The following is a 25,417-nucleotide window of genomic DNA, read 5'->3' as shown; positions in this document are numbered from 1 at the left end:
GGCGCATGCGCGGGCGCTGGGCGGGGCTGCAGCTGCGCGCGGCGCGCGGCGCGGCGGGACCAGCCCGGCCGGCGGGACGGCGAGCGGTGGGACGGTGCCGAGACGCGAGTGCGCCTGCGCGGCGCCGCGCGGCACAAAGCGGCGGGGGCGGGGGCGGGGGCGGGGGCGTGAGCGTGAGGACGGTGCTCGCGCCGCGGGGTGAGGGGCTACCGGCGCAGGCGCGTAGCGGCGCTGCCGGGATGCGGCTTTCCCGCCCGGCGGGTGAGGCGCGGTGCCGCGTCCCGGCCGTGGTGGGGGACGGCTGGCCTCGGCAGCCCGCTGGGCCTGTGGTGCGTGAGGCGAGCGGTGCTGCTGGGGGCTGGTGCCGCTCTCAGGGGGCTCCGCTTGGTGGGGCCGGCGCGGCCCCGCCCGCAGCCCTGAGGCGGGAGCGAGGGGCGCTGCTGTGAGGGGGCCGCTGGCCCGGCATAGCGGCGCCAGCCCCTGCGGCCTGGGAGGGCCGTGAGGGCAGTGGGGCGGGCCGCCCCCGCTGTCTACTCTGGGCGCACGGGCACGGCGGGGGTCTGCTGGGCATGGCTTCGTCCGGGCTGACGGGATTTTTTCCCTGTAACCCTGAGCGCGGTGCCCTGACCCTTCGGGATCAAAGCAGCGCAGGGTTGGGTGCTTAGGAATACGTCTAAAAGGCCAAGCGTGACCATTAAACATTCTCTTGTTTGTACCACTACATAGTGCTTACATTAAAAAGACTGTGTTGCATTTCTTCTCTTTCAGGTTAAATTGTTATGAATTGTTTTAAACGCTTCTTGGAAGATGATGTATTATAACCTGTTAAGAGAAAAGGAGTAAGTGAGGCACAGCATAAGCTTTCAGCAAACTGGTGATGGGCCTCAGCTGCCTCAGTGTCCTCTCACAATTCCTTTCTACCTAAAGGAAAATATGTCAGTGAGAGAGAGACAAATAAGATGCAATGAAAAGGAATGAAAGACATGCATCTGTGATCTGTAATGGTTTGTGTATTTTACTGTGATTTGCATCTTAAATTATAGAAGTACTAGTCAATGCAGGATTTCCCTTGAGTAACTTCCGAAAGACATGAAATGATCAATTACAAAAACGCGCTTTCATTTAAATGGGTCAAAATTTGGACAAAATGTGCCCTGTTGAAATTACCAAATGAACAAGGACTTTTCCTAGATAATAGGTGTTAATTGTCTTGCTCAGAGTTTGCCTAATACAGAGTCTAAATTGTTCCATTCTTGGCCTACTATTGAAGCAAATTAACAATTACGTAGTGAGCAAGGGGAAAAGAATGTTTGCTTCCGTAGGTCAGTCTTGGTTTCTTGGTGTCATACTCTCCTTCTAGATGTTACTTTGTTTGAATGACCTAACCCAGGTGCTTTGATTTTTCCGCAAGCATGTTTTTTCTGGTTTTATGTAGGTCTTAGTTTTGTGCTTAAAGTTGTAGAAAGAAAAGTGTTCATGGGAGAATTATTGGTTTCAAGAATTTACTTTGTAACACATCTTCCTTAGTACTCCCAAAATAGTCTTGAATAAATAAATGCAAAGAACACGAAGCAAAACATCATCTCTTGTATAACTTGCCCAGCTGAAGTTTATTTTCCATAATAACCGTTGACCTGGCATAGTCAGATGTTTTAAGACCACATTTAGCTCAGTTTTCCATAGAGATAGTGAAATTCTTGATGAAACTTGAGTAGGTTACATCTTTGAACTCATGGTGTCAACCTTACTGTTAATTATGCTTCTGTCTACAGAAAGTAACTAATTACCGTTATTTTTTACTTCCCACAACATTCAGAATGATCTGAACCTGCAATTTTGCTACTCTATGCCTTACTCTCGAGAGAAGAGAGTGCTTCAGCACCTTGTCAGAGTCTAACTGTGACCCAGAACAAGGTGGTCTCTGCTCTAGGCTGGCACTGGTGGCAGCCCCCTCTCAACATTATTCCCCCTCTGTTGCCAGCAAAAATGAGTGTTCAAAAAAACCTTTGTACTTGAAAAATAGTGTTCTTTGCTGCATCTGTACCCTTGTCCACTTCTTCACATGGATATACAAATGTTTTGAGGTGGCATGGCAAGGGGTGCGTGAGGTCAGGCTCAGAGAAGGGGCTGGGTGAGGAGGGAGCTGCGGAGGCAGGCTAGTCCAGCCTTCAGCTGAAAGCAGGGCCTTGCTTTGGGTGATCACTGTAACTCTTGGCCTCTCTGTGCGGACAGTGGATCCAGCTGAGAAAAGAGCGTGTGCTTGAAACAGGGCAGGACTGCATTGCCTGCACCCGTCCCTGTTTCTGCTATAGAAAAGATGGAGTGAGAGGAGAAGCAAAACCTCAGCAGCAGCAGGAAACTTAACCTGACTTATTTGCTTATAAAACTACAATCAGAGTCCTGTGATGTTTTATCTGATAGGTGTGGGGAAAGCACAGCTAGTGTGGATTAGACAGGGCTCCTTACAGATTACAATAGCAATTGCTGCTGTCTTCAGAGCAATTGTGATGGTTCCCAAACCCACCCTTGGGTCAGGATAGTGCTGAAGTGCTCACCTAAGAAAGGAACCCTTTTTGTTTAAATAGACTCAGTTGTAGTTCTTAACTGCCAGGACAAATGTAATTTTGGAAGGGGTAGGTGATTAAGCACTGCCTGCTTGCAGCTGAAGCCTTGTCATTGACTAGGAGAGAATTCAGGACTCTGCACAGGAAATTCAGGCTTCAGTTATGTACACACACAGAGAAGGGCGAAATTTTGGTTTCTATCTCCATCCTAAGCATTAGTTCTGTATTTTATCCTCATATTGTTTTGAATAGTCTGTATGTGAATCAGAAATCAGATCTTATTCCTCCCTCCTACTTGAGAGTCGTAATCAATAGTTTAGAGAATCATGGCTGCTTTTCTCTTCTTTCTTCGATAGTTATCTGAGCCTTCAAAGGAGAAGGAAATAATGAAAGAATACCTGCTCTGTTGCACAAGTTGGGGGTTTGTCAGTATGTCAGATATACAGTAAGATTAAACTGTGAACTGTGAGATGGCAGTAATAATACTTTGTATTTAGTATGTGAATGTAAGCCACGCTTTTGTGTGTGTGGTTTGTAACTAAGGAGATCGACTGGGTGTGACTGCCATGATGAGTCAAGGGTGGTTTGTACTGCTGTACATGATCCTTACACTAGAGTCAGTGACAGGTGTTTGTATGTATGGTATTCCTTGAAAAGGTTAACTAGTCAAGCTGACTGTACTTAATGTTTACACTCATGGAGTTGGTAGGATTCTCAGCTTTTTCGCAAAACCATCTATAGTGCCAACTAATTTATGTAACAGTCTTAAATGGATCTCAAACTCATTGATGTGTGTGTTAGCAATTGCAATAATCTTATCGGTTACCGCAGCACCACGATTTCCATCATAGTATGACACATCAGTCAGTGTTTAAGCTATGCAGATTTATATTGCTGCGCATTGTACAACTATGTGAATGTAGTGTTGATTAAGCATTGTAGAGTAAGGAACACGTATATTAGTTTTCTTCACACTTATCTCTCTCTGAATATTTTACCGGTTCTAAATTATCTGCCAATGCATGTGTGAAATGTCTGTTGCTATGGTGTTTTAATACTAAATGCAGGATTAAAAGGCTATACAATATTGTAATAATGAGTTGCCACTTTTTGATGTAGAGCTGCCTTTTTTTTGTAAGCAAAGAGTATAGACATTGGTGCTTCAGTATAGAAGTCAACTGCCCCTATGAGGAAAGGGGAGTTTTCATGATCAGATGAAGTCAGAAGTACACATCATGTAATCTCTTGCATAATCAGATACTGGCCACTGAGACAAACTATAGCATGTTTTGTGTCTTTATAGTCCCATTCAGTCCAGTAGATCCCGTGATCTTTAGGAGAATGATTGCAAAAGATGGGAACTAGAAGACAAGCTATTTATGTCAGGTATTCGTGTTTAAATCAGCATGAAAAAATATTATTTCTGTGTATTTGATTCATTCCACTGACAAAATTAGTGACATCAGTAATACCACTATCAACAGAGGGCTGCTGACAAATGGCTTCTGTAAAGGGTGGAATCTCATTATTAATCACCTCACAAACCACAAAACATATTACTTGAAATTTACTGGTTCATAATTCACTCTGGTTGTGTAGAGAAAGCAGGAAGTGTACAGGCTTATTGAAAGAAGAAGTTACAAAGTAACTGAAAATCACATTTTCAAATCACTATGGATACAGATATTTCATAGTCGAGGATCTTTAAAAAGCTAGGAAAAGAGTGCTCAATCTCAAACATTTAGGTTTTAATATTTTGCAACTATTTTGTGTCCTCTCCCCGCAGGAGTGTGGCAGTGAATGCTGTTTTCAGCTTGTGCATTTGTCGCCCAGCTGGCTGGGCAGGAGCACTGGTGAAGTAAGTATAGCACATGGCCATATTCCTCCTCAGTTCTGAAAATGTTATGTATCATCTAACAGTTTTAATCTTTAGAGCACTTGACAAATACTACCGCTGCCAGGACAAATACTACCACTAACGTGGCCAGATGGACAAATACATGCTTTCAGCCCCGTTGAGGAAACAGATACTAAAGTTAACTAACTTTCCAAACATGACAGGCGCATTTAGAGTCAAGAGAGTAGAGACCCCAGTTCAATAGATACTTGGGCAAATGCTTAAATTCCTTCCTTTTAAATAAATAACGTAAGCGTCTGTGAGATGTCCTGCTAAGCTTGTGCTAGGCGGCTTTAGGCTTGCTGATTGCTGGTGTGGTGCTCCCATCAGCATAGCTCAGGTTACAAGTACTTTGGAAAAGCTCTCCCGTTGTTCAGTCCTTTCCATAAGCTACATTTAAGGACACAACAAATTATTAATACATACAAGCAGTTGTCATGGAGATAATATGATCCAAAGTGGTTTTTTTTTAATAAGTGGCATAAACTTGGCACATCCCACATGCCTTGTACAGACAATTCCTACATAATTGTTCCTGGGTTAAACATAGGATAGATATATATCTTTGCTTTTCATGCCAGCATACTATGGAGAAACCACTGTTCCTGGCTTTCAGATGGTTGGCTTTAGGAATCTGAAAAATGTGGGACTTGAAGATATGTGGGGTTTTTTTTTTCAAGTCATAACATCTTATCAAGGGGCTGCACTCCTCACTTCTGTGAAATCTCAAACACAATGTGACAGCTGAATTATGGCTAAAACATCTGCAGGGTGTATTTTCTCTCGTCATCTTGGTGCATAGACTTAGGGCAAAATGCAGTAACTAATCCAAAAAAAAGCAGCTGGCTAATGTAACTGGGAGAGGCTTCAGGGCCGTAATGAGGATCGTTTTCCTTGGAACAGGACTGCAATCCTATTAAATGCCTATAAATCCAGGAGGACTGAGTGCCATACCTGAAGACTTAAGGATATTAAGCCTGAGCTCTCCAAGACGTTTTGCCATGCTTATCATAGAATTTCTGCTCTTTAACTGTGCCCTTGTAAAGTAGCACACAGTGCGGTTCAACCAATAAGTAGGACTTTTACCTTTAGGTAATTCTGTGTCTCTTCTTGTCTTGTCCTGGAGATCCTGTTACACTGAAGCCAGGCAACCCCCAACTGACATAGCCATTCTGTAGCCTATTTATTTGAGCAAATGAATGAGATTTTCTGCATCTTATAATTACTGCATTATTTTTTTTCCAGATGTATACTCTTCAGTTAATACTATGTCAAAGTTACTGTCCTAATGACCTTCATCTGGGCCAAGCAACTAGAGAGTTAAGCTATAGAAAGACAGCAAAAAAGGACTGCAGCAAGAAAATGTGACTTATTCATCCCATGCTTTCCTGCCAGGTAAATACATGGTTCCTTCATAGCACTGCCAGTATCTTGTAGTGAAGGAAGCCTGAACCCAGTTGGCATGTGCCCGTAAGTTCTGGAAGTGTGTTAATATAATATCCATATTGCTTTGGAGATGTTACAGATGTCTTGCATGACAAAACTGCTACACACAACCTGCTAAAGATGGCTTAGCTGAACTGCTGCCTTGCCCTCTAGCTCAGCATTAGCCCTCAAGCTCAGTTCCAAGCAGTGCTGTGTCCTGGCCACCACTTAAATGCATCCTCTGAATAGAGAGATCGAGGAAGGAAAATTTCTTTTGAAATCTATTTGTGTATGTACTAAAGGACAAAGGAGAACCACGATATTCACTGCACAGGCACACTTATTCTTAGATCATGATTTCACTTCACTGTGGTTAACAAGTGTATTATTAGTAATAGCTAGTTACAAATAATAACCTGACCTTATTTTTATCCTAATACTGAATCAGATTTCATTGTAATAGATGGATTCACTGCTGTGCTTTGCTCTTTGAATATTATCATTCAGAATTTCAGTGCTTTCCATCTTAGGTATTAAAAATAGGTGGCAAGTTGGATAATTATTATTGTTCCAAATCTTGTTCGCAACCTTACATAACAGTGTTCTCACCAAAAGCCTTATTTTAAGGGTGGAGTGGAAGAACATGCTGTAGCAACCTGAAATTATTTGCACTACTGTAGCTGGGTTATACAGAGCCTGGATGGAACTGTCTCTTCTTTTTTGAGGAAACCTTGACAGTCAGTTTAACATTCATGAAAATAAAAATGCATGACTGCCTCAGCTTTGGCATTATAAAGTCCTGTGTTGTCAGCATACCTTCGTCCTGAGCATAAGCATCTTTGGTAATCCTATATTGCCTAAGCAGAAACTACTAGTCATGCCAACTCAATGACAGTCAAAATAGTTGTGAGTGTAATAACAGTAAATATATAAACATGCAAAATGAAATAACAATGGTAAATTACTTGGACAGAGAATATCCCCAGGTGGATGGAACTACACTTGATAAACCTGAGTTTCCTCAGCTTGATAAAGCTGAGCTTCCTCATTAGTAACACTGTGTTCATAGGCAAAGTACTGTCTGTTTCCACGGACTAAGACTATTTATCCTCCCAGCCCTGACTTTCCCCACCTTTCCTCATCATATCCATCAAACTTGTATGACTTGGGAAGGATGAAAAATAGTTGGGAAGAGGCAGTGGTCAATCCTGAGGACGTTAGATACCCCCCTTCAGCTGTAACAAGCTCCCCAGCAATCCCGGTGATCACAAGCCTTGATCTCTTCTATTTGCACAATACTTTTTATTTTTTTCATCTCCTGTTTCATTGCATGCTGTGACCTCCTTCTTCCTTGATTGACATCTTCTTTGCATCAAAGCTGGCATCGTTCTTCCTGATGGCCATTCTTCTCCTCTATCCCTTTTCCTGTGCATAACTTCCTTTCTTCCCCGTTTTCAGCCTCACTGGATCAGATTTAGCCAAATGATCCACAACACCTCATAAGCTCTGGAAATGTCAAAAGCAAAACTGAGAGGCTTTTCTTTTCTCCCTGAGGCTGTGTATAAGATAAATATAATGAAAATAAAAAATACACTATTATAAATTAGTAATAAAAATCTTGCTTTTGGCAAAAGAATGAGAAATGACCGTGAAGAGTGACCCGTTAATTTCACTGGTAGATGGTAATGCCATAAGTCCCAACATTTCAGCTGGAACCGAAATCTTATTGACAGAGCATCTAACTTCCTTTTTGACCTATGTAGCATTAGTGGTAGCTATTGAGTGCGTTCACAGGCAAGGTGACACACTCCTAGTACTGGCTCCAGAGTGAGCTATATTGTATTGCATGTCTGTCATGCAGATGTTACATGCACACAGCTGTTAGAAGCCCAAGCCAATAAATCCTTAAAGTTTGCTGGGCTTGTGCTGGGCTGCCCAAGTGCCCACTGAACTTGAGCTGTGTTAGCTGAATTTCACTCACAGGTGGGCAGTGCATTCAAAAGCCGTCAGTCTCTATGTGTTCAAAGACAGGGGCCGGAACTAACCTTGCTTGCTGCTGTGGTACACAGAGACTTTCCTGCAGGACTGCGTATCTAGTACAAGTATAATGTTAATTTGTACACTTCACCAGTGTGGTTTTCCTCCTCAGATTACAAACTGAAAAGATCAATGAAATTATGACTGTTGTTATTGGATGAAAAATTACTCCATAATTAAATAATTGTATTGGGTGTATTATCAGAGAGAAGAACTGGTTTCAGAAAACTGTCATTAACTTGAGCAATTAGAATTTTTCAGTTCTGTAATGAATGTATATTTGTTACAGGACTGAATGAGTAAAGAGGCGATGTGAGGTCTATTACAACAGTAGCTGATCTCAGTTGTGCCGAATGAGAGGGAGGAGCTTTTCAGCTTCACAAGGGAGCTCTCTGTCACAGAATTACTGGCCCAGTGCTTTGGAACACTGCACAGCAAGTTTAATTTTGATTCACATTTTAGTATCAAAAATAATCTTACAAAAGCCTGGCTCAGCTTCCTCAGAAGAATGTTTATTTCAGAAACAGCACCTTCAAGGCACCAAAGCTATAATACAAATTAGCCTCAACAGCTTAAGTGTGAAACCTACCATTCTTCTGTTGCAGCTGTTTCTAGATAAAGTCACTCAGTGTACCTTTTCATAAATTGCCCGGTCTGTCCTGACTATAGTTACACTTCCCTTAAAAAATGTTGTCTTATTACAGCAGTAAATAATTCATACTCATTCTTATAGTAGACCAAAAAACTTTATTGGTGTAGCTACTACTGCTCTAATTTTTTGACAGTGTCCAACTGGACACAGTCAGGCAATGTACTAAAATCTATCAAGAATTACTCATGTAGATTATACACCAAATGAAAGAATTTCCACAATAAAGGTGTGTACATTATAGTAGCCTTGAGATAGGGCTGACTTCTTTCAAAACAAGTTCTTCTGGTTTTATGCGACTATTTAATACGCTTCTGTGTTCAAGAAAATAACTCTTGCTCTTACTCTGTACTATTAAACCAGTATAACAGGAGGCACCATGGGCTGGTGAACAGATCTGGAGACAGGAGATGTTTCTTCTATCTGTTTAAAGATTTTCAGGGCCATTTCAACTCCCGCTTCTCCTTCTGTAAAGTATTACAGCTACTATTAATTTTGCTAGTTAAATGAGCAGATTTTTTAGACTTAAACACAGTTTTCTTAAAAATATACCTTTAACAGAAAAGTCATAATTATTAGGTGAGCAAGCTCATTATTTTCTTATGTCTGTGAATGAAAAAGCTTCTGGGCAGTGTTACTGAATGCAAATATTTGCATTTTGTCCATCTGTTTTAAATGTAAATGCTTTCTACATATCATCCAGAAGAAGAAAAAATCCCTTTTAGAGAGGATAGCCTCTCTAAAAAATACTGACAAAGGATATTTATAATGTGGGTTTTCACTGCATTTCTGTACCCTCTTTTGCCCCAAAAGATTCTGCAGTGTTCAGTGGCTTCTAGGCATTAAGGTAATTTCACTTATCCTGAAAATCAGCTATATCTAAGATGAAATCAGAACGACAGTTCTGGACAATAAGACTTGTAGGTGCAGGAATGACTAACAATTTATCCACTTAAAACTACCAATACATATTTTTAAAGTAGGTGTGCTACCAGCAAAGTACAACTTACTGTCAAGTGAAACGGTGTATGTGACAGATGCTGGCAGTCTGAGTATAATACATACCTGTGCGTCCAAATCACTTCTAGTCCTCTTTTCTTTTTTTCTTTATGATGGAATTGAGAATTGTACTTTTTTGTTTTTGTAATTAAAGGGTGGAACAGATGGTGAGAACTTGAAGAGCTGCATCCATTAAATTAATGTAGAGAATGTCTCCACATTATAATTTAATATAATGGGATTTTACTTCAGTGAAATAAAACTATACAGTCTAGTGCTTGGGAATGTTTACTATATGAGAACCTTCACTGTTAAAAGATTTCACTGAGTCATGGTATGACTCTCTGCCAAATACCAATCATATGACCAACCCTGTTAAAAAAGGGTGTTTCTTCGTGCCAGTATATTTCACATGCCACCCTAAAGTCAATCTTTTTTTGACTATACACCTGTGGATTTTATGTAATGCCAAAGGGGGACAATGTAATCAGACTGCATATGTTTAAAAAAGAGTAGACAGGAACAAGCACAAGCTAGGTGGTCTAGTATTGGTGTCACAAGAGGGGTTGTGTTTGACATGATTTCGGGGGTAGACTTAAGGCAGACAATCCACTGGTAAAAGCAATGAATGTTCTGCCAGTTCCAGGAACAAAGATGCTACTCTTCAGATGGCAACCAATTTCAAAAGTTCAGAGAACAAACTTCCTTGTTTCTGTTGAGACAGGGGTTTTAATTACTATAGTTAAGATAGAGAAAGAAAATCCGAAAGCAGAGGCGTGAAATTTTATAAGCAGCAGTGGACACTGCTAGGTTTTCCTAAATCTCAGAAAATATTTATACTTAACTGTAAACATTTGAGTGAAACTTGTCTAAGCTACATTTTGGAAACCCTGTGTTTTATTATTGAAATGGTTTTTATCCATGGAAAGTTACAGCAAATGTTTTGTACTAGTGATTCTTTACTCCAGCAAGCTCCAGCTGTAGATACATAATACTCGTCTCTCACGCAGCTCCACCATGGCTAGCAATCAATACATTGTTTTCTGCATACAAAGGCTATTCCTCTAGTAATCGGACACTGGGATAGAGATGAAATCATTATGGAAAATAGTACTAGAAAGAACAGAAAGAGTCGCAATGGGCCTAAGTGTTTCTGCTGCAGCCCTTCCTCCAGCTAAAATACACTACAGATTAACTTGCCTCAATAAGACTACTGCATAAGAAAGTTAAAGGGATGAGCACACATTCCATAGAAAGTTTAAATTACACTTCCCTCCAGTGTAATCTGTGAAATCACTGTTACGCTGCGTGGGAATAATTGAGAGGTCACAGAGGATTATGTGGGCATTTATGTTTCATTCTGTCTTAAGTGTGTTCAACTCCAGTGATATCAACAAAATTGTTTCCGTCTTCAGTAATGCTGCATTTGCTTCTGGGACTTAAAGAATAATACATTTATTAACTGCACATATTGATCTCAGGTTTTCAAATTTGCAGCATTCATTCAACTACTGAAACTCCTTTTCAGACATACTGAAGCTTCTCTACTTGGTATATGGAAATGAAAAACAGGATGGTTAATAGTTTGAGAATATAACACATCCCACCTCTCGGAACAAAGCAGAACATTGCTTTAATGGCAATGGGTTTTGCCAGGGAACCTGACATGTGGTGCTTAAGTCTTTGCCTACTGCTGCATGAGATGAAATGTATCACTCTCTCCTCCCTGTTTCCTCTTGCTAGGGAAGGAAAACTTTCACTATACTTCCTCTGTAAGCTCTCAGTGGAGGAATGGCTCCTGCACTGGCTGTTTCTCGCTTCTCAACTTTAACTATTAGCTTATCCTTCCTCCCCTTCAAAAGGTAGGGACTTCTGGTTCAGAGAAACTTTCATGCAGTTGAAGTAAAGCCTATGGTGTTACTGAGCAGTTTCTCCTTTGGCATCATGTGCTCTTCTAATTGCAGCAAAACGCATTCTATGAGATAATTAGCAGCTGTATTCAAGTGTCTCAAGGGAAAATTCGAGTTCTGAATTTTGAGAAGATGTTTGTATATCTGATGTAATTTTGTCTCATCACAGTCTGCATAAGCTTTCTATGCAGCAGAACAAAGGAAAGAATTAACCAATGAGTCCAAAATACATACACTAGGAAAATAACTATTTTGTTTCAACGGCTGGCGCAACTTCTTCTCCATTAAGTCTAAAGAATGCCATTGAATAGAGGTTTAAGAAGTACAACTTTTATTATCAGTAACACCCCACAACTAACAGTAAAGGAAATCTGTTTGAAGCAAAAGTAACACTTAATATAAGCTTTGTCTAACACACTCTCTGACAATCAGTCTTTTTCACTTGGAAAATACACTTCTGCAGTTGAGGAACTGTGATCTGTTTCTTAAACATTTATCCATATATGCAATAAAATACTTAATGATTTTGATATCCTCTGCAGAAAAAAATTAAAAACAAGTAGATAGAAAGTGTTGGCTGCGTGGTTGGTCTGCCTGTGCTAGATCTTCTTACATACCCCATGGCTGGTGGTGCCGCCATCTGGACATGCTTTCAGCTGAAGCATGAAGTGCAATAGATATTTCTGAATTCAGTAGTTATTTCCATATTATTTACAGGAGCACCTTTTTTTCCCCAGTGTTTTTCCAGAAAGGAGGTTCCTGCTTGTGTTATGATTTCCTTTTTCAGTAGTGTTATATTTGCTAACTCCACAGAGTGACAGGAGGCATACAGCATATAGGCAGATAATTACTAATTTTCCAGGGGCAAAACATTTAACAGCAGAGATAAATTGTTTTATCTGGTCTTCTCTGACCACCCTTCTAAAACCTGATAATTGTTTGTATCTGAAAAAACTGCGCACATTTCTAAAAGAATTCAAACACCAGTTTAATACCAACCCTAGAATAGCATTGTCTATCAGTAGCTCTCAGTGGGCTTTGCAAAGTCAATACCAGTTCACAGATGAGGAATCTGACTTGTTCAAGAATGAGATTATTTACCCCAAACCATCTCAGCCAGCAGCACAGCAAGGAACACAATCCAGATGTCTTCTAGGCTAGTGTCAGATCTAGTTGGCTATTTTTAATGGACAATATTTAATTACGTGTTCTTGGAAAATTTGCGAGCTCTGCCTCCCTTTCACAATTTTTTTATTTTGACCCTCGTAGATATTCTTTTTCTTTCTGGGATCTCCAAGGTATGTTGTTCCATCTCCTGAGCTGGGATGTAGTGAATGAAATCTGCTTTTCTGAGCTCTAACTAACCCCTAGCCCCTGTAAGCTTTTTCTGGATTTGGTGACTTTAAGCCCCCAGTTCCCTACTTAACCTCAAAATACATTTTTAGATAGGATTATATGGGAAAACACATTAGGAGAGGAAGAGATTTTAAAAATAGCCTAGCATCTAAATCTCAATATAATCTCTTCTAACTGTCCCAGTATTTGAGCGCAGAGCATGGAGCTGTACTAGCCGAGTGATGGCAAGGACGAGCCATGTGTAGGATATACACTTTACAAATACTAACAAATTTATGAAGCATTCTAAAGTTTGGTCACACCCCAGTGATGTCATTAAAGGTTTATCTATTGTAAATCTGCTTTCTTCAGAGGGCTAGTGTGGCTTTTTCACACCCACACGTGCTAACCCATAAACCAGCTGGTACAGTTAGTATCTGTCAGTCAATGCTTTATTAATCCTGCCACAGCAGGGACATCGCTCCTGCACAAACAGGCTGACAGCAAATCACAAGTCAGAGAGCAAAATCAGAAGGGCTGTGCTATTCTCATGCTTAAGTTTTAATAAACAATGCAAGACTAAATAGGAAGACATGAAGATGTGCCCAAATTGTCCTAATTTTGATAGTGTGACATTTTGTTGCCATGAAATGTTATCCAAAACTTTGTTCGTATTTCAAGATTTTATACCGTAATTGCTGAATTTAAATAGTTACCATGCTATAAAGCCACAACATAAAAGAAATATTTATTTAAAACTTAAGCATAACAATAGCGCTCTTTTAATCAAATATTTTTTTTTACATTCCAGACCTTTCATAGCTTTCTACCATGTCCTACTATCTATGTTAGGGAATTTGTACTTTTTTCCTAGCAACGACCGTGACCGCCTGGAAAACACAACAGAAGAAAGCTATGAAAAATTTTATATACGTGACAATAAACAGGAAAGGTTATCACAATAAGAACTGGAATTTGCTTCCTAATTCCTATAATAAACAAAGGCTTCTAGACTTCACAGCTCATGAATTCTTCCAGTTTCCTTGTTGCATTAGCTTTGCTGCTCAGCAAGATTCTTCAAATACTTTACAGACACTTCTCAATACCAGATAATGTAATGATTAAGCAGAAGTTGCTTCTCCCAAAAAAAGCCAGGATGGACAAGAGAGCCTCAACAGTACTTTCCATGTAGTCCAAATAATACAGTTTCTGTATAACCCAGACTCCTACCAGCTTCAGTTCAACATGTGGAACGGCAGCTTAGCTCGCCTCCATAGGTATTTTTCTAGTTCCAGCTTCTTTTACTGCCTCTGCAGGTAATTTATCCCCAGTTCACACCCAGGGAATACAAAGAGTCAGGGATACTGATACCTCTTGAATGAGGCTGTTAATGAGTAACTGTTCATCTTGCTGCAAAGCCATCATCAGTCAAGGCTGGTAACAGAGAACAGCAAGATAAGTATAAAATACTATGAATTTTCTGTTAGGTTTTCTTGTATGTAATTTATATTCTTTAAGTAGATCTTCCTCCCAGAAATGCATGTTTGCATGTTTTCCTTAATCTTACATTATTATGCAGATTCCTCATATGTTATCTTTGTATACTAATCCCTGTAGCATGCCATTAATTCATAGTACACTCAGTTTAGAGAAACATAATTAAAACATAACTACAGTATCATAGCTATGCAATTACTTTTCTTTTTTTCGTTTTTTTCTTTTTTTTTTCTTAGTCATCGTAGGGGTTTTCAGTTGGTAAAGCGAAGGCTGCAGTTTTGTGTCCTGGGTGAAGCAGCCCCTCTTTTCCTTGTGCCCCTCTCAGCCTTCCCTTCCCCTGCTACTGTCTCAGTGATGCCACCACATCTTGATGAGGCTGTCATGCAGGAAAGGGATCCAAGTTCAAAATAGCCATCTTTGGTCAGGTTATTTTAGTCCAGATTAAGTCCTTGACCAGGTTGACTCCGCAACCCCATATGCAATTATGCCAGCACAGCCTAGGGAAAGATGTGGAACTGGAAACAAACAACATGACTTTGGGCTGCAGAAAGCAGAGCTGCTGCCAAAATAAACATTCATCAAGCTGTACTGAATACTTGTTTTGAAACAATTTTGAAATAAAGTTTCAGAACACATGCAGATGAAACATGTTTAGTTGTTGGGATAAAAGGCTACAGCAAAAGTTAAATCTGGCTTCTAATTTTACAGAATTACAGATACAAAATTAGACTCTATGAAGTCTAAAAAGATGATTTCACAGTGAATATTTAAAAGTTAGATATTTAACAATAAAAAGCATTAAATAAATATTTTTAAATCCTTCATGCCTGTCATCCTGTCCACCAACCTACAGCCTATCACCACTGCTTAGAAGTAAAGGGGTTTCCTGGGCAATGGTGGACCACTAACTCTAGGATTTTCTCACATCACTGTGAAAGTACACCAAAACCAGCTTTTGGCTAAAACGTCCCTTCTCACTTTTCCACACTAGCTTTATTTTTGTTAATGATGCTGGGGCTGGAAAACGTAAGAAACAGAGGTAGCTGAGAAATTATACCCTGTAAAAATCCATTATTTAAAGTTTAGCAGATAAAAAAATACCTTTTGTTCAAACTGTTTTTCATCTGCCGACTGTTTTCCCTTTACATGAAAAAACCTGAACTAAAAATAATCCTGTTGGCTGTTCCAGTTCAGGAAATTTCTATGAGCCAAGTTTTGTTGTTTTTTTTACTGGCTGTTATTCCAAGTGTAAGTGGGCTCAGCAATTGCTGACTCCACAATAGTGACTGGTTTTGTACAATCTTCATTTACTTTCTTTTATTTTTGGAAACTATGACAAAACATCAAACAGAGCACTCAGTTCACTGTTTCCTAACATACCTGGAACAAAACGGCAGATGACCATCTGCCAGAGAAATGTTCTGTAATAATGCACAAACCCCCAAAGGATGTCCCATACTCCCTAGCTGGAGATCCTTAACAAGTGAAGTTTTTGGTGCTGGCGTTTAAAACCTCCTGTAAAATACTAACACCATTAGACAGGAAAAGTAGGGAGGTATCAACATGTGAAGTTTCTGAGGTTGGATCCTACATGCCTTTCCTCTCCCTGCACTTATTCTAGCTACAGGTGTGTAGTCTCCAGTTCAGCAGTGGCATTAAACTACAGGTTGGTCATCCTGCTATGAAAGTCGGTGTGTACATGCTTGACTCCAAAGCACTTGTAGTTGAATGTGTGCTCAGTTGTTCTGTTAAATACAAATGAACCACTGGATTGAAGTCCAATTTAAAATACCAAAAGAGAAGACACCAGATTAAGAATCTGCTAACTTTGTTCTATTTAATTTCGGAAATACTTCTCACTCAAAATCAACATTCAGTTTTTCACTGCACTGATACTGATGAGATTCAACCCCATGAAGACATAGCTAATCCAGCATCAGTGTGTTGTAATTACAGTAACAGTTCTATGCAGCAATAAATATTTTAAGAAAAGCAGTTCTCACCTTCCCAAATCCTAGACCATTCTGACAGGCGTTTAAAACAGCACTTCTCACCTTTTTAGTAGTTCTTTGTTATTCTCTTTGTGCTTTGAAGGAGAATTTAATTTTCTTTCTTGTAAGAACTTGGCTTTCAGCTCTGGTAGGAATCTCATAGCAAGAAGTGAAATGATCTTTTAAGTTGTATTAAAGAATATTTTCTCTGAAAATTATATGCTGGCATCTAAAGATAATCTGTTATTTAACAACTCAGAGAGCCAAATACCTCCGGAGTAGTTCCAAGGAGAATACCAGCTGTATACATTAAAAATGGAGCTTGTCAGTAAAGGACGCAACTGATAGTTTCAAGACCTTGGCAACAAAAGATACTGACACTACGTCTGTGTAAAAGACATCCGTCCATACGGCACTCGTGTGTGCAGTTACCTTGAGATTTCTGAGGGTGAAGGCAAACACATAGCTTGTTAGAATGTCCTTGTAAGAAGGGGGACAGTGATGACATCTCTCCACAGCCTCTGGACCGATGGAAGAGATCCGGTGGATTTCAAAAGGCTCCACAGCCACACCTGCTGGCTGCCGGGCTCAGCACAGCACGGACCGAGTGAACGGTCATTTTTAGAGAAATCACTCTAAAGCAATGCTTTGTGCTGTTATCACACCATGATGCCCTCAGTATGTCATAAAGAAAAATATTAAGCATTTTTTTAAATTACTATACAAAGTGCTGTATGGAGGTTCTTGTAAAAACCTCTTTGTGGCCAAGCCAAACGTTCACCGAGTTAAAAACTAAAAATCGCATTTCCTAAGCTACCATAACCCATTGGCTTTTCTTTATGCATTAAAAGGTTATTGCATGTTTTCTGCTATTTTGACAGTTTGCTTTACTCAGCCTCTGTATGAGTGGCAGCAAAATGTTTTTTCTTCACTGTTCACTGTGTCATTTCTCCTCACTGTGCAAAGGACCAGATCCAGTGCTTTTCTATGATAAATTTTTGCCTCTTGAGGAGCAGGCTCAGCACAGCAAAGACTTGGCCGGTGTCTCTGAGTTCATTCTTGTGTAGGAGAACATATAATTAACATTTTGTGAGAGCTCTTATGGAACTTTAGGGAGACAGAGACTTTTAGGGACTTTTTAGGATATATTCAGGCTCCTCTAAATATCTCTGCTTTGCTGCGCACACACACACAAACCAAGGGCAGTTTGCAGTCTACAGGTGTGACTAGTTTACCAGAGTGTGCATAGTTATGACTTTGTTCATATAATTAGATTATTCATAAATTCAGATCATTAGGTTATTAAGAATCTTTTCATCTAGTTCTATTTGGTGTCTGTTCTCAAATTATCTCATAATTTTTTTGTCATTGCACCTACTTCAGTAACATCTAGGATGTCTGGATCTTATTCTGTTGCTGTGTAACCTAGTTCACAATTTTTGGCTCATCTTTCTGAATTGGCACAGCGGGTGGGTGGAAGGTGAGGTATTATTTTAGTTCCCAGTTCTAGGGTAGGTAAGGGCCCCAGAGTTTTACCTAAATTATACCGGAGAAAATATTCCCTTTAGGAGCACTGCTGGCTGAGGACTGGCCCAAAATACTCCTCTGATTTGTTAGATAGGGGTTATGAATGGACTATCAGGGTAGCTGTGGCAACTCAAGGCTTTTTCACTTCCCATGCTGCCTTATTCTCTCTACAACCAATGATTTGTCCTTATATCTTTATTTCCAGATTGCATTTATGCATGCTGCGCTACCCTTTATGCTTCTGTGGATGTGATTCATGTGCACAAACAGAGCCTGAAGTTCTTACAGTCATGCAGTTTTTGAGCATGGAATAGGAAACAAGAGACAGGTACCATAAGATCATCAACTTAGATCTTCTGGCCAGCCAGGAAAATGAAGCATCTCTTCCTCCAACATGTAATGTCTTCCCTGAACATACCAGAAGATACAACAGGTTTGCAGCCCAGCCCAGGTGGATTCAGGCTTCCTGCCAGCAGTGTTTCCAGAGCTGATTCTACTGTATCCACATTCACACGTCCCTCTTCTGCATACCTGAGGGATATCACCTGACTTTTAAGACTGCCTGCCTGGAGCTTCTTAAATTAAAGCGCCAGGGTGAGAAAGGTAGGATCCCTATCCCCATAAATAGAGACGTTCTTCCATAAGCAGTTTTGAACATCTGATTTAAGAGTTTAATTATTGCCTAACTGGGGTGATGTGAAGCATTTTCTGAGAATCTCTGCTTCTCTTCATTGGTTGTTGAGATGAAAAACAGGTGCTTCTAACCGAAAAAAAATAAATTGGATGTCTGAAATAGATGTACTAATGCCCCTCTAAATGCATAGGATGACACTGACTTCCTGTCTTATTCTCAAAGAACAACCTCTGTCCCTCCATATTCCATTTCACTTCCAGCTACCACAGCTGGATAATGGTGGCCACTTCTGAATAACGTCCCTTTATGCTGTCTCTGTGTGATTAATCTTAAACATGGGAAACCTAAAAGAAACCCAAATAAACACACTAAGAAAAAATAAAATCAGCCCTCCTGGAAGCTCTTGAAATGTTTCTGAAAGGATTTTGAAGGGTTATAAAGACTTCAGAGGAATCAAAGTACCCTAGTGGATAAACTCCTTTCCCTTTCTTCTGTCATACACTTCCAAGCTCCATTTCATTTGAAGTATTAAACTTAGTTGTCATAACTCAACACCTTCTGAAAATACATCTGTAACACAAAGTCAACCCATCATCAACAAATTCAGTGACTGGAGTTTTACACACATTTCTTACTACAACTGTCAGAGGTTTGGAAGGGCATAACAGAACCAGAGAAGGAAGGAGTAACGCTCTCCAATGCTGTAATTCAGCCGTGAGAGGAAGGCTTGGCCCCTGGTCTTTACTCTTCCCTGTCCCCCACGAATGAATGAGATCCTTCATTTCCCTCCAGCAACTGCGTTTTCTATTGCCAAAGAAAGAATGAGTCAGAAAAGCCTGCTGCTGGTGAAAGCTTCCCTGGTCTTTACTCAGCAGAGCGCTTCACACTTTTTGTTTGAGTTTTCCTGGTGTTAATAGGTTATTAGAAATGCCTGGTATCACCACTAGCATTCTGCATTTGTAAAAGAGCTTTTTGCTTGCCATTTATTTTAAGGCTTAATGAACAAGCTCTCTTTGGGCAAGAAGACATTTTAGGTATGCTCTTAAAAATTATATAGAGCAAGCTAATAAAAAAGAAAATGCATCTCAATTAGATTATTCTTCTTCCGTCTGCTCTCTCAGATCTTTTTATGACAGGAAATTGCCTATTGGATTTTTGATTCTGCTTAATGGAAATGCCGAAACCTAAATCCATTCCCGTTCCCACTGACATCAGGGGAAGCAAGATTCAATGTCTGAATAGAACACTTTTTTTAAAAAAAAAATTAATATCTGCAACTGCATCTCAGTGAATATAGTAATCATAACATAAGTGAATTTAAATTAAACACTTAGGAGACTGTGGACTGGCACTTACATGTCTGAATCTCCTTGGCATTTCTGAGAATCCCAACTTCTCTAATTACCGATTTCTGATGTGCCACTTTCTTCATGCATGGCCATCCCAATTAAACCCACTGAACTCCTCATGTGAGTTAGGGTGACATACTGTAACTCAATGGGGTTTCTAACAGAAAATGGGGTTTCTAACAGGAAAAGGCATCTCCAGTAAGGCAGTGAGCTGGGGAAACCTTTTCCTTGCATTTTTAGGAGCTGGACTTCAGGAACTACCGTTCCTGAAAATCCTGGGCTCTATAAAATACTCTGAAGAAGAGGTATCCGGCTGCTTGACAAAAAGGACATTATGAACAGATAATAAATCAGCTGGTTAAAACAGATATAAAGATTGTATACCGTATTCTTATTCTTGTATCCACATGGGGATGGCTAAAATACATTAAAAATCCCTCACCAAAAAGCCTGCTATCTTCAAAACTGAAATGAATCCAGCTATGGAACACTGCTGTATTCCTCTCTGTGCTTCCTCTCAGAGAAGGATATGTAAAAGCAGGTCCTTCCCGCTGACTTATTCTGCTCTGTAAATTGTATTTGAGGTTTCAGAATAAAGGAATTATCCTGGCTTGTTAAAAAGCTATTTACCTCCATGTTTATAGTTCAACACTGCCAGAATAACTACTGCAGTGTACTGTTAATACTAAGAATAACAGCAATCAATACCTAAGAGCATGAAGGAGGGCATACAGACAGGAATTATCACTCCTCCGCTGTTCCAAACCTCTTCTACAGAATTTCATAATAGTAGGGGGACAATAACAGAATTTTATAAAATACAGAATAAAATCTTTAGTGGGAATTACACACTTGGTAAAACTTTCAAGTTACCATGTTCTTAACCATGTGTGCTACACCTCCAAAGTTCCATGTGGATCTTTCTTCCCTCAGTTTTACAGCATCTTCTCTTGCACTGGTCCTTGGAGCTCTTCAGACAGCCCTTGCCACTGACACAGCGGCTCAGTGCCAACACTACTGGACATTTTTGGTATGGATAATGTGGAAAATCATCTGCAGGGCAAACAGGCACAGGTTACCTAGGAACATCTTCTAGAGATTTATGAAAAAATTACAAATGATCTGTTTGATTTATGCAGTAACAGTGCTGTTTTTAAAGATAAACCTTGCCCTGCTTTCACTGAATCACGAACCAGAGTGCAATGGCTATCTTTGACCTTATATGTAGGCACATTATATGTCACTGTTTTAATTTAGCTTTTATATAATTATTTTATATGATTATATTCCTTTTGCTAATGTTGCATTGCGTGCAGAAGTTCATGTGCAGGAGACTGCTTCTCCTATAACAGCTGAATTACAGATGCCACACCTGCCCCAGAAAAAAGCCCCACGTATATTTTCCACATGTGAGGTCTTTTAAAGCCAGTTCAGGAGCCCTGTACCATCGTGTAACCACATAATAGGTATAAACACCATCAGGGGTAGCTCTCGTTTAAGCAAAATGAAAATCACATAGTAATTCCACTTTGTGTTAACAAAATAATCTCAGGTGAGATCACGGTATATAACAAAGGAAAGGAAAAAAAAGAAAAAGGAAAAAAAAAACCCCAAACAGTTTATAAGAAGCAGGTTCTGTTTGCTTTAGAAGTTCTCAAGGCATGAAAGCATGGACTGAAAAAAAAAACTCCTGTTACTTCAGAATTGACTCTGTGAGGCACACAGTGCCCTCATTTCCCAAAGTCATCAATGTCCTGATCCTACTACAATTAGCAACTGCTTAATGTGGGTGATGTGCAAAAGAGAGCAGGATTTCTGCACAGTACACTACAGACTTCTGCACAGCATCCCACCCATCAACAGCTGGACAAACCAAAAGTGATTAAAAGAGATGAGACAGCATGAAGGACAAGGTGGGAGCAGGGAAGGATAAGCAAGCTGTTGCAACAGCAGGGAAGAAAGCTGCTAAGGTAGTAACACAATGGGCTGGATAAAGTGCTCTCCAGGCTATGAACACTGCTGAGCCAGGAATACAGCAAAAAAATTAACAGCTCTTTTCATTAGCTTTAAAAATAACCTCTTGGATGTATTTTACTTATACTAATAAATCATAGATAAGAACTGACATATGAAAAGAATCACATTTAAAACATGTACTATTTCACATTGAGGTGCATTTACTGTTTAATTTTTACATTACTATCTGTTGGTATTTTGAAGCAGCTTAAAGTTAAAACCAAAGCTATTTTTAACTCAGTACAAAAGTATCTGTCCTTTTAACTACCTTTTTTTCTTCCCTTTTTTTTTTTTTTTTACCTGGGGGCTACACTCTGTATACCACATCTCCTTAAGGCCACCGAGACCCAGGACATCAGTCTGCATTTAGATGTAAGGCCTCCACGTACAGTAACTTCCAGAGAAGTCGAGGAACCCATGTGGCAAAATGTGCCATTATGTCTTACTAACATAGAGTGGAAGTGGGCTGAATATACAGAATAAAAGTAATAATCCAAATTTATAACCTTGTAGTCTGACTACAAGTTATTGTACCCATACTTTGCAGAAGTCCAATTAAACCAGTGACCTGGCTAGAGGAAAATCCAACATGACCTACATCCAGATTAAAATTCTTGCAGGATTTTAATGGACTTAGGTCTAAACTCGAATATTAGCACGGAGCTTTTAGGGGAGATCTCCCCACTGCACTATAACAATGCTGAAATATCTTTATGAGGAAGTATTTGTAGATGATCCCTCTTCTGTTTAGGGATGACACAGAACTGGTATAATAAGTACACCACCCCTTTTGTGGCCAATGTGCACTGGGGATCGGGGGAAGAGAGCCAAAGCAGAGTGAGGTAATCCACAGCTGACAGAAAAGGCCACCTGGGGAAGCTGGGACAGGACACAGTGAGCCACAGCACTGACCTTTGTGTTGGAGCTGCAGCAGGGGAAGCCAGTTCTGCTTTCCCTCTCCCGTGGCCTGATGCAGCTGAGAAGAGGCAAGAGCTCTGGTCCAGAAGCACCCACAGCAACACCCACGCAGGATAAATAGTAACTCACCAGAACCCATACATATTCTTCCACTGCTTAGTTTAAATCCAGACTGATTTTGCCAATGTAATTTTCAAACGTCGTATCCAAATTTTAAATGTTTATTTTAATTTGACATCAAACCATTGAAGAAACAATTGTTTTCATGCTGTTGTGTGCACAAAGCAGCCTACAGGTCACCACATACCCTGGAAACCCTGCAGGTCTAATTCTGAAGCCATTTCTGCTTTGTTTCACACATTTAAAGATGCTAGCCTGTAGAAACTTTACATCTCTTGTTGTGCTTGACAGATTTTTCTGATTTCTCATGCAATATTTTAATGTCTGCTGTCTGTCCCCTGTCTTTATGCTTGCACTTCACTGCTGTTCCTGAACTTCCCCTCCCACTTTGTCAAGGATTTTGTACATCATCATTTGGTTTTATTTCTTCATGGAAGGACAAAATTTTTAATTTGAGGCACACAGTTCTTCACACATGTACTTACAGATGGTGTTTGAAGAGGAGTAACACCTGCAGACAGCAGCACTCACACCATCCTAAACGTTTCTGCAAGTACCGGAGGCTCCCAGCCCCTCAGCCCAGCTGTGTTTAAACATACACAGCGACAGACAAGAACCAGCTTTACACTCATACACATTCCTAGAGGCTTCTCCAACGCCCACCTTTAAATGCATACCACTTCAAATGCGGAATGAAAATTTAAAATTAAATAAATACGGCCCCATCTTCTAGAAAAAACAGGTGTGACCGGCGCGCGCGGGAGGGCCCAGGGAGTTGGGCTGCCGCACTGTTCCAGGACCGGCTCAATGGTGGTTCTGCCACGGGCCTGCGGCGCGGCGGGCTCGGCCCGGTGTCCCGGGGGCTGCGGAGGAGCGGCCCTCAGCACCCGCTTTTTGCGGAGGGCGCTGCTCCGGGGGGATGACGGGCGAAGCGGGCCAGGCACCGGGCACAGGAGCTGGCCTCAGCCCGCCGGACCGCGCCGCCAGGCCCCGCTGCCACGGCAACGGGCGGGGCGGGGCCGCGGTGACGTCAGACGCACGGCGGGGCGGGCTGCGCCTCGCGTCCCCTCAGAGGGCGTTTCCCGCCGGCGGGCGCGCAGCGGGGCGAGGGAGTGTGGTGTGAGTCACACAGGGGCTGTGCTGCCGCCCAGAGGGCATCGCCGGGCTGGCGGAGGGGTAACTACTGCCCCCAGAGGCACAGCTGCCATCCCCCAGCTCACGGCTTTGCAGCTGTAAATGAATACACGCATAAAATTTGAGGGAATTACTTTAAGTTTTGGAAAATCCTGCAGCAGGTGGCAGCGTTCAGCCTGTGGAGAAGTGGGGGCGCTTGGAACAAGTGTCACATACCGCATGGCCGGCTGGTTCAGAGGGGAGAGGGAGGCCGTGTGGGAGCACCGTTGTGCTCATGGTTCCTGTAGGTTGGTGCCCTTCGGTAAATAAGGGCACACCTCACAAGTACAGTCAAAGGAGAATCTTTAATAATTTCCTGGTAAAATAAGAGGGTAGGTTGAGCAGGTCCATACAGGGATTTTTTTTCCAAGATGTGTTTTTCTTGAAAACCTGCACTGGGGTGGAGGCAGTGCTGTGCAGGGGGCGGGGGGGGGGGGGGGGCTCAGGGAGTCTGGAAGATGGGCTGGGAGTCGGAGTACACTGAGGTAGCATTCCTAAAGAAATAGGCTGTGCGGGTGCAGAGGCTGCTCCTACCTCTGCTGCTGTGTGGGTTAAACAAACTCCATTCTCCTTTTTACTATGGCTCTGCTCACCTGCTCCAATATTGAAGTAAAGGATGAGCAAATCAATCATTTCTTTGCCACATGACCTTCTGGGTTACCTTTGTGGCTGGGAGAGTTTTGGCTGGGAGAGTTAATCTTCCTAGCAGCTGGTACAGTGCTGTGTTTTGGATTTGGTATGAGAATACTAACCATGATATTTTGTTCCTGGCTGCTTTGGGAAGAAGGATCATCTCTCCTGAAGAACAGCATGGCATGGCATGGCACTTGGCATGGCAGAGTCTCCTCATGTTGCTCCTCAGTGGCCACTGGAATGAAAGAGAACAAAACCAGTTTCTAACAGGTGACTTGGCTTACTGGTTTCCCTAACTTTGGAGTCTTGGGCTTGGCTGATGTTGGTACAGATAACTCTTCCCAGAGGCCACTGCAAAATGAGAGACTGACCTGAAAAAGAAAAAAAAAGTTATTGGAAGAATGGATTGTTTTAACAGAGAGGCAAGTAGTTTGCTTTCACTGTTAGTTCTCAAGCTTCTCATTTTATGATGGGACAAATCTACCTTAGAAACATTTCATTTTTGCAAAATGCTACACAAATATGTAATATTTACTCAAGATTTATATAGATTGACTATGCTGGAAAATGTGATTTTCATTTAATGTAATCCCCTATTAACTATCATTTTTTGGGAAAAAAAGTTGGGAGAAACATGGAACTCAAAACAGCTTTCTGATCAGGAACTATCTATTTTTTTTAATTCATATAATAGATATGAAATTGTATCTATTTCAGTACTATTCAAGAAGTTGGTAGAAGAA

At 40.9% G+C, this 25,417-nt stretch overlaps 1 long non-coding RNA gene across 7 annotated transcripts; it reads left to right on the top strand.

The window, feature by feature from the left end:
- The first annotated feature begins 20 nt into the window (after positions 1-20).
- Positions 21-23,607, top strand: LOC106631279 (uncharacterized). 7 transcript variants are annotated; one of them, XR_008733487.1, is made up of 5 exons: positions 21-108; positions 769-1,004; positions 4,351-4,422; positions 5,707-5,856; positions 18,037-18,852. It is a non-coding gene; the product is annotated as an uncharacterized LOC106631279 (long non-coding RNA). The 7 variants fall into 7 exon arrangements; XR_008733486.1 differs by lacking the exon at positions 21-108 and adding an exon at positions 153-329; XR_008733489.1 differs by lacking the exon at positions 21-108 and adding an exon at positions 22,167-23,607 and having other exon boundaries at positions 159-1,004; positions 18,037-18,434.
- The last annotated feature ends 1,810 nt before the right edge of the window (positions 23,608-25,417 follow it).

This window comes from Falco cherrug, chromosome 8, assembly GCF_023634085.1.
Source record: "Falco cherrug isolate bFalChe1 chromosome 8, bFalChe1.pri, whole genome shotgun sequence".
Taxonomy (NCBI): Eukaryota; Metazoa; Chordata; class Aves; order Falconiformes; family Falconidae; genus Falco; species Falco cherrug.
Note: the sequence above shows the minus strand (reverse complement) of the source record. Positions and strands in the feature narration are given on the sequence as shown.